The sequence below is a fragment of the Euwallacea fornicatus genome, chromosome 20 (assembly GCF_040115645.1).
Source record: "Euwallacea fornicatus isolate EFF26 chromosome 20, ASM4011564v1, whole genome shotgun sequence".
Classification (NCBI taxonomy): Eukaryota; Metazoa; Arthropoda; class Insecta; order Coleoptera; family Curculionidae; genus Euwallacea; species Euwallacea fornicatus.
Window position 1 is genome coordinate 3,210,421 of NC_089560.1, and position 13,722 is coordinate 3,224,142.

The following is a 13,722-nucleotide window of genomic DNA, read 5'->3' on the forward strand; positions in this document are numbered from 1 at the left end:
AGTACTTTTTCATGGGGAGATCCGGCAGAAAACTGGAATTTTAGTCGTATACACGAAATGCAAACTTTTCCGGCTATCACTATCGAACAGAGCATCGAATTGTCTATCAAATAAGATGTCACTGGAAAATATCGTTTATCTGGAAGTGCATTTTTCTTGAGCAGCCCGAGAAGAAAACTCGAGTTTGAAATGATTAGGTGTACAACTCCGCTTCCGCCGTTTTTTTTTGCCGAACTTCGAGGCTTTATTGTAAAAAGCGACACAAATTGACTAATGTATCTATGGGGTTATGTTGAGGGATGCCCAAGTTTATTGCACGACATCTATGATCGATTTGTTTCGATCGCTACTTATCAGTAACGTCTTTTGTAAGAAAACGGCGGAAGCGAAGCTATACGTCTATCAAGTGAACCAGACAGAAATCACAATATCATTATCTTTGAGCTTTATCGTCAGAATTAAAGGAAAATTTGTCGATAAACCAATGCAAACGGTTTAGAGCTGGATCCACATAGGTCTATACTTCTGTTACATCAAACGTACTTAATGTGAGAATGTGAAGAGTAAAATGTTTCAGAACGGCAATTGCAAAATTAAAATATTTTGAGTTCATCGGTGTGTTTTTATAGTGATTGATTGTGCATTCGCTGCACAATTGCACTTGGGCAAATTACCGAGTAATTCGGGTGTCAGTCGGTCAGCAGGGCAATAAAAAACCATCATTAGATATGACACGTATTCGATAAATTTGACTTAGAGCTAAATACAAAATAACACATCCGGAAAGTAATTTTCTTAATACAAGTCGAAGTTTTAACTATCAGACCTTATCAATGGTCTTATCCCAAGTTAACCTTCATGAATCTTTCACCGTGTAATCTTCGGCCATTTCACTCGTCACTACCGATTTATTTATCCTGTTTCCAGGCCATATTCTTGTTCCGGTCCCTTCTATCTGTCCTCTTATCACTTCCCTTTCGATTACCGCTGTACCCCATTTAGACTGCCTATATGAGATACTCTCCAGATTACTTCCCCATGGACATCGGAAAATTTTAAATCTATTCCGGGATGCGGACTTCTAGGAAACAAATAATCTGGATTCGGCTAATTTCTTTTAAAAGTAATGGAAGTAGAGGTTTAAAATTTGTTGCGTCCATTGGGAAGGCTTCCAGAATGTCTCAAGTCTGGCCCACATCGAGTATCGTGGGAATCGAAGGGGAAGTGATAAGGACGGTAGTAGAATAGGAATATGGGTCGGAAAGGGTGACAAATCTACCGGAAGCGATGGCTGGAAGGGCTCCAACACTGGAATGCGCCTGGACTCGTTTGTTTTCACGTTAATTGGGCCAAGTTTTCAAAGAAAACAAACTTGCAAGAGAGAATGGCAATATTGCCCAACTTCTCTGGAATTGTGTTTATCAGGTGATATATATCGAGGCAGATGGCGCGGTAATGTATTGAGGGGAGAAGAGGAGATTTATTCCAATTCGTCAAGGAATATTATCCCGGGAATCGTGTGTTATGTATGTTGCGTATATTTAAAAAGGTGTAAACATTAGATATATAGGGTGTTGTCTAAGTGCGGTCCGTAACTTCGAGATACAATTTGTTAGAGTGTTTAAATAAACGAAGTTCCAATAAATGTGTGGCTGGAAACGCTTAGATTCCGAGGTATGTACGGGGGTGTTAAAAATTAAAACAAAACATAATTAATTGTAATAAATTCGGAATTTTCGATGATAAGTTCATAAAATTTCGTAGTTATTATACGTGGGTAAAAAGCGACATTTTTAGCATAAAGCAAATTTTTCTCTGTATTCAGTGGCATGAGTCAATCGCTGCATCCGAGCTACTCCGACGTTGATTCATTTTCGACTTTTATTACCTAAATCACAGTTTTGATGCACAACTTACAATTAGCGAAGTCTCAGTTATCTCGGTGCCGCGCAGGTAACTAAAATAACACTTACCTTTTGCTTTTGTTGCTGTTAAATAAAATAAATATATATTTTTTTAACATAGGTTGGTGTCACGAAAAAATATCAAGAGACCTTTTTTGTTGTAAAGCGTTCCGTGAGTCTGGAAATCGTAAACGTGTTTAAACGCGCGTTGGCGTTCTACATTTTATGACGAGAATGTCGCTCGATTCGATCCTGGCTCCGCCACTGGCTCGGTCAAAAATTGACTTCTTGCCAAAAATGCTCCTCTGCCGCAACGTAAAAAATAACTGCAAAATTTTAAGAACCTAGCATTGCCTGTTCTAAATTTATTTAAAATTATAAATATATTTTTGTTTTGAACACCCCGTACATATCTCGGAATCTAAGCGTGCCCTGTCACATTTTTATAGGAACTTTCTTTATTTAAACGCCATAAGAAATTGCATCCCGAAGTTACGGACGGTACTCGGGAAACAGCCTGTGTTTTACTCGACTCTATTTGCTTATCGATTTTCAAGATGAATGTGTACTCAGTTCTTCATAGCAGAAAATTAACATACTAAACAAAGACCCTTAGGACTAACTCCTTTGAAACTATGGAATGTGTTTGACGGTGCCATCACCAGCTAAAGTCATAGACTTTCGCATGATTTATGACCCGATAAATTTCAATTCAACTAACTTTTCAATTCAGCGGCCTATAGCCTTTATCTGATGGAATAGTTCGGCATAAATATCGGGAGATTAACAAGTAACATTCGAGGGATAATATCAGTTTTGAAGGCAAACGATCGATAAATAGCTGCATTTTCAACTCAAACAGAACTTCACACATTGTATAAATTTATATTGAACTTCGATATCAATTAACTACCGATAGCAAACGGAAATATTCATAGGTCGTGTCAGCCAAATAAGCTCTTCTTGCATTAATAAACCTCCTTTATTATAGCAAGAACTTCGTCAAACTTCATATTATAGTGTAAGCGAAATAAATTCCCTGGAGTTAAAGGAAACTCCAAATCCCTAGCTTCGTATAGCTGAAATACAAAACCCCGTAATTAATAAGTAATAGTTGGGCCTTCTTTAAAGTTTAGGTTTCCTAATTTAGGTCATCTGGAGAAGGGTTTAATTAGCTTCAGAAATAATTTAAGAGAGATTAGTAATTCCGACTTCCGAGATTGCTTAATACTTTTGCATAAATGGCGTTTAACCTGGATCTGGAGAGATAAAGTGTGAACCGAGCCTCATACAATGAGACGAATATCATCAACAATTTAAATTGGTCCAAAAGCTGATCAAGAACGTGGAAAAATTAAGCGCGGATGAACGTGCGGCTCAGAAGTACACGACCTGACGTAGAGATGGCGGTTTTTTTCCGTTAAAAAATGTTCTATATTACAAAAACTCAATCTTAGAAAGCTTATTTTTTAAGTTCGAGGGTGTTGCGTCGATTCGTGACGATTTCGGAGCCATTTTTAGTGAGCGCTTTTAAAGATTTTGTGAACATGGAAAAAACTCGTCATCGATACGTGATTCAATACTTTCATTTGAAAGGTCTTAATGTTTTGTATTTAATGTACTCTTTAGATAGTTCGTTTTGAATGTATGTTACAAGAGGGTCAAGGATGCGACGTACCCTTATGGTACGCCCATGGCACATCGTGTGCATTAGAATTCCTTGCAATATTCTTTTACGGCGCGGGGGAATCCCCAGCAGTATGCTGCGTCGACTCAAAGATGACAGTACCAATGCCGATTGGCGGCATCTTCAAAAAAGAATTTTCCTCCGTGGTTTCACGCGGAGGACAGTTTACACGTAGTTAATTGCACCCCAGCCAGGGTACGCCCATGGTTTACCACCAAGGGATTTTAGTATTTAAGGTCAGCATATACAGTTAGTCACAAACGTCTACTTACACTTTGTAAATTGCATAGAACTAATAAAGTTTTCTATATCTTTCTTGCAGTGTCTTTATCAATTCTTCCGAAAATAAAATTATATTTTAAATTTAAACGAGATAAACACTCTGTAGTGTTCCACTTGTTTAAAAATGTTATACGCAAAACTATGGGAAGAATAGGAACACCGATAGCGATTCGAAGTTTAATAATTAAACTTAGAAATTAGAAGAAGTCTTACAATGAGACAGCAACCACCGTAAGTTTACCTCGCAGTGCAATTCAAATAGTCATTAGAAGGTATAATAATCGAGGAAATGCGAGCAATAAAGCAAGATCTGGTCGTCTCAGAAAATTAAACGAAAATTAAATTAAATTAAATTAAATTAAATGCAATCACTTTTAAAAAAAGTTTCTTCAGAACCCGAAACAGGTGCTCCAAAACTTGCTGTAGAGATGGAAAATGATCTCGGAAAGACTGTTAGTTCTCTAACGGTAAAACATATACTGCGATCAAATAACTATCGTGAAAGAACAACACCAAGAAGAAAACCACAAATATCTGCAGCAAAGCGACGGAAAAGACTAGATTTTGCTGATAATCACTTAAACAAAGGCATCGAATTTTGGAAAATAGTGATATTTACCAATGAAAGTAAATTTAATATTTTTGGATGTGGTGGAAAGGGTGAAGTGTAAAGAAAGGTGAATGAAAAGCTCAAAACTCAAATTTTACGTCAACTATTAAACGTGGATAAGGTAACGTCGTGGTTTGAGGGTCAGTGTCAGCTACGGGAGTTGGAAAATTGGTTTTTATTGATGGTACCATGTACCATCCACAATATTTAAAAATATCGCAAGGCAATTTGATTTTGTCAGTTAATTAACTGGATCTTGCCGATCGTTGAACATTTCAACAAGACAACGATCTCAAGCATACGGCTCGGGTTGTTCGTGAATGGACCTTAAGTGATGTGCCTAAACAATTGCACGCACCTCCTCGGTCGTCCGATTTAAACCCTATAGATCGCCTACGGGACAAATTAGAATGAAGAAGTGGAACATTAAAAATAACTCACAAAGAAACATTAAAAAGCGCTTTAGAAACTTCGTGGGCAGAAGTACTAAACTTTGTTCTATCAACGCCAAGATGTCTTCAAGCAGCGCTCGGCTCAAATGAAGGACCAACCAAATATTCATTATAAACAAATATTAAAACAAAGTAAGGATAAATTACATCTAAGAGGGTATGTGTCGTCTTGTCGGCTAGACATTCCTGATTTATACTTTTTATTTAAACTGGAATGTAAACAAATAATAATTTTTGTTATATTTATGTATTATTACTTGAGTAGCATTGTTACATAATCAACAAAAGGAAATACATTTATTACTTTATTAGTTATATACAATTTACAGGGCGTTCGTACGCTGTTGTGACGGACTGTATACTGTGTGCCTTCCTCTTTTTTAATCTCGCAACGCAGAGGCTGTGACCGCGTTTGTGATTTGGTAAGCCAGCCTGGTACGTAATAAATTCCTACCGAAAGGTAAGCAGAGCACGCAAGTAATACCAAACAATTACCGCAATAGTAGTTTTTCACACTTAGTTCATTCAACATCAAAGCGAATTTAGATCCTCCTCTGGGGGAATTTGGTCTTTCGTTAACCACCGTAAAATATCGGTTGCAGAGTTTAAATGCGATCGTACGAGCTGCCGAGACGAACTCCGCAGTGTTCGACCCCGTGACATTCCAGATCTGACCACTCCAGAAATTGTGGTCGAAATCCACAAAACTATACTGGAGGACGGACATTTGAAAAAGTACTATACATCGCATTGCGACAGAACAAATGGATAGGAGAAAGTTGTGGGCAAGATGGGTGCGGCGATTACTCACGATTGAACACAAAGAGCGCCGTGAGGACGTTTCAACGGAGTGTCTGGCAAAGTTCCGCAGCGATAAAGTCTAGTTTTTGCGTCGTATCACAACCATGGATGAAGCGTGGGTCCATTATTTTACGCCCGTGGAAAAAGGTGGTCGAAACAATGGACTCAACGGGGGGAATTGACTCCAAAGAAGGCGAAAACTGTTCCATCTGCGGGAAAGGTGATGGCGTCAGTTTTTTGGGATGCACGTGGATGATTTTTATTGATTATCTCCCTAAAGAAAAAAGTCTTGTTTTAACAAGATAGCGTACCGGTTCACATTTCCGTCATTGCGACGGTCAAAATCAATCAACTTGGTTTCGAACTACTGCCTTACCCACCCTAATCACCGGATTTAGCCCCCTCAGATTAGTTTCAATTTCCAAACTTGAAAAAATCGTTCGGTGGAAAGCGTTTTGTCAACAATGAGTTGGAATTCGAGGTTGGTGCCGAATTTGAAACATTCCTAGCTTCCAACTAGAAACCAGATATAAAAGCCATAGAACATCACTGGGAAAAGTGTATCAATCTCAAAGGAGACTATTTCACGAAATAATGCAATATTTTCGATTTTTTTCTTTAAAAACAATCTCTTCTTCCCTTTTTTCCTTTGTTTAAGTGTTAGGTCGGGTATTTCTGGAATTATCCTCGTAAATGCAGGACAGATTAATGATAAATCTGTAAAAGGATTAGAGCGTTCACGTAGAACTGGAAAGGTGTCGAGCAACCCCGAGACATACGTTTCTACTTATTAGATTCATCAGGCATGTTTGCGTCAAACTAGATACGCACGCAGACATTATATTGTGCCTATGCGAAGATATAAGTACTCGTGAGTGTAATCTGGAATGGAGGGAAGGAAAAGAAAGAGAGAACTACAAACAGACATCATCTGAAACTATGGCGGAACCATCCAAATTTCCCACAATTTCACGGATGAATTAGGATATCACGACAGCTTCGCTATGGACGTGTGCTATAATTAACTCAGCGAGGAATGCTCGAAAGTGGAAAAGTTTGGAACATAAATGTAGTAGGAAAAGTTAATGGCAAGCCCGCAAAAGGCTGCTGCCATTAACTTTTCCTGCGCCGGGTTCGTCGGGTTGTCCAACATCCTCTTTCGATTTCTGCTTGAATGCTCCATCTCTTCTGTCCATTTGCCATTACGTTTTTACACCCTGGCAAAGAAATTGATGGGTTACAGTTGAATTTAATTTAGATTAGGATTTGATCAGGAACTTCTTATTCCAGACTAATTTTCTTCCAAAAGGTGAATTTAACTCAGCACCAGCCCTATACCCTACAGTATTTCTGCTGTCACAAAGTTCAGAAAATTGCCGTTTTAAAGTCAAATTGGATTACTCGAAATCAGGAAATGTCCTTTTTTCTTTCTACTTAGCAATTATTCCTTCATTAGTCAGCATTTCAGTGCTTTTCCTGTTTAAAAAGTGTTGAAAGTTGCTTTCGTAAAGTAAGTTTAGATTGCTCAAAATCTGGGAAAATTGCTTCATTTATTTACCTAATGTGCCCGGTCATTTAGTTTGTACTATCACCAGTTCAGGTTGAAATTTGGTGATTGTCTAAGTGAGAGAAGGACTGAACAATGTTTAATATGCTTCCGACAAGGACCGACGTGAAGTGGGTTAGCGGTTAATGTGGGCGAAGTCAGTCCAGCGCTACCAGATCTCTCGCCGTTTCAGAATTTTTACTCATTTAAGTTCCTGTGATGGATTAGTCGTTTTTTTTTTTTTTTTTGTTAATTTGTTTGCATTGCTGCCTTTTGCTCTGATATTAAAAACAAATCAATCGCCGTGAAGGCAGCTAAATCGATACTAATCAAGACATAGATGGTGGAGGAGACGTCGATTGAGCGGAGTCCGTCCACGTCAGCCGCTACCCCACTTCGATGGTCTTTGTCGTAGTCATATTGATCCTTATGCGGTCCTTCTCCCACTTGCAGAATCCCCGTGTTTTCACTTGTACTGATGGTCCCTGTATATTTCTTATTTATGAAGAACACTTTAAATTAATATTCTCAGCACTTCGAGAATCCTCAAATCCCATGCTGTTTGGGTCGTGAAATATACTCCACTTGATAAAACAAGCCATTTAACAGCACCGAAAACATATATCCTGAAACTGCACTTATGCTGCTGTGAAAAATGTATTAAAGCTGCAGCTCTTGGGCATTTTTATTCTGGCTCCGTTCTGAAGGTGCTATTTATAACCCTTATGACATTAATAATTTCTCAAAATCGATACAGATATATAAGTAGTCTGAAACTGCTATTGATTACATCTTAAACTGCCCCATATTGAGATTTAATGGAAACGCCATTATCCACTTTTAAAATTTCCGTTGAAAACTGCGAGAATTAGTGTTAAATTTAGAATTCGGCGCCAGGCTAAGTCGCATAATTTATTTAAATAAGCGAAATATGCCTGCAAACCATATTCGGTTTATTTCAATGCCCCTGAAATATTTCCATTATTAAATAATATGGCGAGCGTGGAGAAATGGATATATTTCGGTCGGTTTTTTTTTTTTTTTATTACTTTCGGTTGGGGTCGGGTCTCTAATGCCGTGGCGTCAGCTAAATAATTGGTCTATTACGTATATTTGGACAGTAATTGTTTCCATATGAGGCAGTGCCCGTTTCTGAGGAGAGTGATAATTTGTAATCATCAATTTGAATTTTCCCGACCGCGATTTACCTTATCTTCATGCCAAAAGAGTCATTAGATGATCATTGCTTCAGTTGCCTGACTTTTAGTTCCATGGTCGATCTGAAATCAAGAGAGAAATAATATAGAACCGGGGACTCCTGCTGTTAAACCGGCAGAGCAAATTTTCATATTACATTCAATTTAGCATCAGTGCCGCATTTTGTGGGAACGTCCAATAAAACGTTTCATTATGATCAAAGCTTTTAAACTGATTTTAATCGGTAAAACTTGTGCACATGCCAACCTTAAAATCAGTTTGATTTAAATGAACGAAATCAAATTTGATTTATCCCGGGAACGGCTTACCTTATCGTCATGCCGCAACGGTCAGTAGACGATCATGACTCCGGTTGCCTGCCCATGACGGATCTGAAATCAATAGGGAAATAATGTAGGATTAAGGGCTCCTACTTTGTTGTTACTGGCACAGAAAATTTTCCTATTACATTCACTTCAGCGCCAATACCATATTTTGTTTGGATGTCCCATAAAACGTTTTATTGTTCCCACGGCTTTAAAATTTATTTTAACCGGGAAAGTCTATGCACATGTCACCCTTAAAATATGGGCAATGAATCAGAAGTGGGAAACAAAAGTGTAAAATTGAATTGTTTATTTTGTGATTTTAACTGAAATGTGGTTATTTACAAGCGATTACAAAAGCTGAACGGATTTTCGAACTAAATGCAGCGTTAAATGTTTGCCGGGGGGCATTCCATCGCAACCACTCCTCGGTCTTGGATTTATTTGTCGCCGCGAAAACTCCACTTTCTGTATTAGAAAACCTTGTTAAGGGGCAAAAAAAAACAACTTTTTCCGTTATTTTGTTTGTTCTCACATAGGATCGGAGGTTGCGGGAGCGGCGGAATTGCACAACATTATCAGATGAAAGTTACTGAGAATGGCATTTGCTCTTTGCTACGGGTTCGGACGAAAACGCCCGTTAAAAACGTGAACTATCCGCTTCAAACGAACGAGCGCATTCTTGAAAAAAAAAATAAAAATAAATAAATAAATAAAAACACACACACACACACACACAACAAAACGAGAAATAGAGCTTGTCGAGATAAGGATCAGCAACATTGCGCACTAATAAAATTTTACCGTTGGGCCAGTTAGAAGCTCATTAATCATATTCTCTCCCACTTCTAGACAGGAATCGAATTCGAGACATGAAAACTATTATTTGGTAATTCTCGTAATGGCGAAACAGGAATGGCGTGACGATGAGAATAACAAAAATTCGCGTGCAGTTTTGTGTACGGCAGCTTTTCGTGCATTGCCCAATCGGGCCGCTGTAATGAATACTAAAACTAAAATAGACCGGCTAATAGGAGTCCCCGCATTCCAGTTTAATCGTCCAAAAAGTCGATTTGAAACTGTCAATGCACTTTTTTGCGGGTTCGAGCCCAGTTAATGAAGCCCCTAAACGGGTGATTGAGACGTTTGTCAAAGGGCGGAAATTTACCCTCGAGGAGGAAATAAAGTTAAGAAAACTAATAACGTCAAAATATTAATTTCGTCATAGTTCCGAACCAATTATTGTTTGCAAATAATGGTCACGAACACAACAGACTACGACAGGTATTGAAAACAATAATTCTGCGGTTCGCTGACCACAATATTGAAGTACTTTTAGGTCCGCAACTGCCAAATGGAACCTTTGTAATTCAATTTTGCCCGCAATGTAAAATTGGGATTAGAGAATAATTTTTGATCGGTCATGTGTTAAATGGATTATTCACGGGCACATTGGGTAAAAGTGTAGCGGATGAATGAGTATTAAATATTATGAATTGGTGGTTTTTTGATGAAGAGCGAGGGAGAGTAAAAATGACACGAAATGCCAGATAAGGCACAAACCGTTCGAGTGAAGGTGATGCGCAATGATACATTATTAAATGATACGGTGCTAATGCGTTGTTAAACGTTCATCATAGTGGTAATGACGATTTAAGTGATTCCTAATGTGGCGAGCGTTCGACTTCAAATAGCACTGTTTCGCACTTTATTGCACTGTTCGGCCATGACGAAAAATTTCACCAAATCGCCCCATTTTTTTAACCCCTTGGCATCTAATACTCCTTCGCTTTGCTCTCCCTGTATAGAGAGTGATTTGAAGCATACATTGACTCTTACTTCATCATATAGAATTGTAGACAGTAGCAGGACTTCGATATTCCCAATTTAAGCAGAAAAATACCTAAACGTGCCGGTGAGAAGGTGGTGTAAGAACATCGCGTACGGGCGTCACCACTTCAAGTGGAAACATAGGGATGGTGCAAGTGGGAGAAGGACCGCATGAGGTTTAATATGCCCGCGACGAGGACCGACAAAGCGGGCCGCGAGTCTAGCGGCTGACCAGGGCGGAGCAAGTCCGACCGACGTGTCCACCTCGATGTTTAGATTAGTATCGACTTTGCTGCCTTAACGGCGATGGAAGTTTTTACGGATATCGAGGCAGAAACCAGCAGTGCAAATTGGTAAACGAGCGATCAATCCATTTCTAGAACTTAAACGACTGTAGGATCCAGTAGTCAAATCAACCGCCCTGTACGTAGTTTTTAATTGTATCGCATCGGGTCTTCGGATCAGGTCGAGGCTCTGTCCGAACGGTCGTAACTTGTAAATAGAGTCAGGGTTAAGCTATTGCTAAGGAGATGACGTACCCCTTTGGTAGACTTTGGTCGGTGCGTGAGGATTCCTGTCGAGTTACTTTGTCGGCATCGGTGTTGCTCATGATGAGCTTCGTCGGCCCTAATATTGCAGACGCAACTACCGCCGACGAACGACCTCTCATCAGCTTCGGCACCGCGATCCAATGCGGCGGGTAGTGCGTCTGGTGTCGATGGCACCCCCAACCATGGTACGCCCGTGGTGCGCTGCCGGGGGGTTTAGTATTTAAGACTTCACCGGAGACGCGGATTTCCTATTCTGTTCCAACTCCGATTTCTATTGATATTCGATTCGATTTTATTTCAAAGTGAAGAGCAACGTCGGGTCCACCCTCATAAACCCATTTTTGAATTACACCCTAGATTAACGAAATAAAAACCTACATGAGTAAAAATTCGGAAACGGGTAAGATCTGGTAAGACTGGCAGCCTCGATACCCACTTTATTGGTCGTATAAAAGTTCCCTGCAAACACACGTAGACGGGACGACGTCTAAATTTGCCTTTTTGCCTGCAAAGTGCCGGAAATTGGAGAAGACCCCCCCTCGGCCTCGCCAACAATGTACTTTCAATTAGGAAACTGCTTTCGCCTGTTTTGACAAACGGATTTAGCACAAAAAGGACCTTTTTTATCAGTTGTCCTTGTGATTAAATCCAATGAAAAGTAACGAGATAAATTCGATATTCTTTAATACAGCAACAAAGCGTTGTCCTGCATTGGAGAGGTAAAACCAGAACAAAATGTAGCCCGTGTGCTCTTATAATAGCAGAACGACGTCGCTGAATTTCCCACTTGAGAGTAAAAGCCCAGATATTTTATTACCGCATGAAATTTTTATTTTATGTTCTTTTAAGGAAAAATGATGTCGGATGCATATAAGGACATGCCATTTATGGCTGCATTTCGCGAAAACAAATTTATATTAACGACCGTTGAGAAGGAAAAGTGGGTTTAGGCCTTGGGCTTGGGAGTTGCACTTGATATGGATATTTCGTGGTTTGAAGCACATTTTTACCACTAAATCAACAGCGTGCAAGTGACACCGACGTGGCAAACCCGCAAAAATAGGATGCAGCCCCATATCTGCGTCCTGGTCGATAAATTTATTTTCTGAATACAGCCAGCCAGAGAATATGGCATTAAAAATTTTTTATTACCTTGGCTCGCATCCTGATTCTTTCCATAAATCAACACTGACGACAGCCGAGTCCTTCCGATAAAACGAGCATATTTCATTTGTAATTTATTTTAAAAATAAAGGCCAATTTCCTTTGAGAAGATAAAAGTTTTTCTTATTTGTGCCTGCGTTCGATGTGTCTTGAATACATAGCGTCTAAGTAGAAAAATGAAATTCCATATTAAATCGAAAATCTTCCTCTCGGGTTCAATATTTTACCCTTTTCCAGCCGAAGCTTTGCTTTAATGTTTTGTCGAATAAATATGAGCCATTGTCTGTGCAAAATTTATTCCGGCCATATTAATCTTTCGACGGATGAAGGGGAGGGAAGAGTTTTCATATATCTGCTCCGGTGACATGTCCCAAGTTACTTCCCGAGAGATAAAAACGTCAGCGGTAAATCCAATTACCCAAAATGCATCCCTCATGCATTTCCCTCCTCCACAAAAGCACATAAAATGAAAGTTTCATTGGATAATAAAATACCACGTGTAACATGCGGTAATGCAAGTGGCGAATTCAGCATCTCTCCTTGTACGTACTTGGAAAGATACAAAATAAAATACGTTTTCCTTCCCTACGCCTGCTCCCCCTTTTATCAAGGCCCAATGAATGCAAATGTGAAAAGTATTTTTGAAATTTCGACCTTTCGAAGAATATTTCCATGGCGGGATCGGAACGTAAATAATTAAATCAGGACGGTCCTCATTTCTGGTTTGGTTCCCGCTAGAATTAAATTTTCTTTTAACATGAAAATAATAAAGTTTACGTAGCCGGAGTTGTTCTAGATAAAAGCGAGTTTTTGGAATATCATAGAAATAAAATAGCTAAAGCATACAAAATTCACCATTGTCGAGTTACCCTAAAATATTTCATAACGTAAGCGCAATACTTGTATTCCGAACTCCTTCACTCCATAATATTTTTATCATGATCTAAGGCATAATAAAATTCAAGCTGTGTCTGTGCGCAAAAATAATTTATTATCTTTTCCGTACTTTCTTTTGTATATAAAACTCTAAAACCGCATTGCCCTCTTAAAATTATTACGCTCTTAAAAGCGGATTTATTTCGGAACGTTTTAATGCCTCACCTTTCCGGAAAGCTTAATCATTTTGACCAATTTTTAACGAGGAATACATTTTTGAGAAAACCGGTTAAAACGTGTACATTGTTCGGGAACCGGGCAGGGCTGCTGTAATAAAAACAGTTGTTCTCGGCGACCTTTAACGACGGGGTTGCTTGCGACCGGTGCAAAGTGAAACTAATTTAATTTCAATCCAGAAATTTAAAAATTCTCTTTAAAAAAAAGATGTTGCAATTTTTCCTTTTTTTTTGTGATTTTTCACTTTCTGTTAGAGGAG

General features: G+C 39.0%; 2 protein-coding genes across 8 annotated transcripts in view; one reads left to right on the forward strand and one right to left on the reverse strand.

The window, feature by feature from the left end:
• The window catches only part of LOC136345629 (odorant receptor 10-like), a 155,440-nt gene that overhangs the window by 59,712 nt on the left and 82,006 nt on the right, over window positions 1–13,722 (forward strand). The window lies entirely within an intron of this gene.
• The window catches only part of LOC136345624 (chondroadherin-like), a 149,252-nt gene that overhangs the window by 50,309 nt on the left and 85,221 nt on the right, over window positions 1–13,722 (reverse strand). For 2 of the 5 annotated variants that reach the window (XM_066294121.1, XM_066294120.1), the window contains exons 2-3: window positions 8,809–8,871; window positions 8,491–8,562 (exon numbers count right to left, since the gene is read on the reverse strand). The exons of 1 other annotated variant lie outside the window; for it this stretch is intronic. The gene's annotated coding sequence lies outside the window, so the exon portion shown is untranslated. The remainder of the gene's footprint in view (window positions 1–8,490; window positions 8,563–8,808; window positions 8,872–13,722) is intronic. 2 more of the 5 variants (XM_066294123.1, XM_066294124.1) reach the window with 1 other exon arrangement.